The sequence below is a fragment of the Mus pahari genome, chromosome 22 (assembly GCF_900095145.1).
Source record: "Mus pahari chromosome 22, PAHARI_EIJ_v1.1, whole genome shotgun sequence".
Taxonomy (NCBI): domain Eukaryota; kingdom Metazoa; phylum Chordata; class Mammalia; order Rodentia; family Muridae; genus Mus; species Mus pahari.
In genome coordinates, this window is record NC_034611.1 from 48,644,351 (window position 1) to 48,644,737 (window position 387).

Sequence of the window (387 nt, forward strand, 5' to 3'; positions counted from 1 at the left end):
CACTAAGATGACTTTTCACGTCTCATGCTGTCTATTGCTCCCAACAAATCTTCAAAATGAGCCTGAGGGTCGTGGTAATGTGGTAAACACACAGAAACAAATAAATGGTATTTAAACTAGTAAATGGAATTTTTTCTTCGGTTTCGCAAGCCACTCATGTATACCACTGATGGAGGTTGTGGGGACACCACTACAATTACAGTTGGCTAAGAAAAAGCACGGGGGACCAGACTTTTGACTAGCATCTGAAGTGGGGAGACACAGATCACTTAAATTGTAGCATCCCCATTTGATGTTTGGAAGGCTGGAGAGTTGCTTGTTGAGGACACAGCAAGCAAGAGCACATGTGTGTGTGTGTGTGTGTGTGTGTGTGTGTGTGTGTGTGTG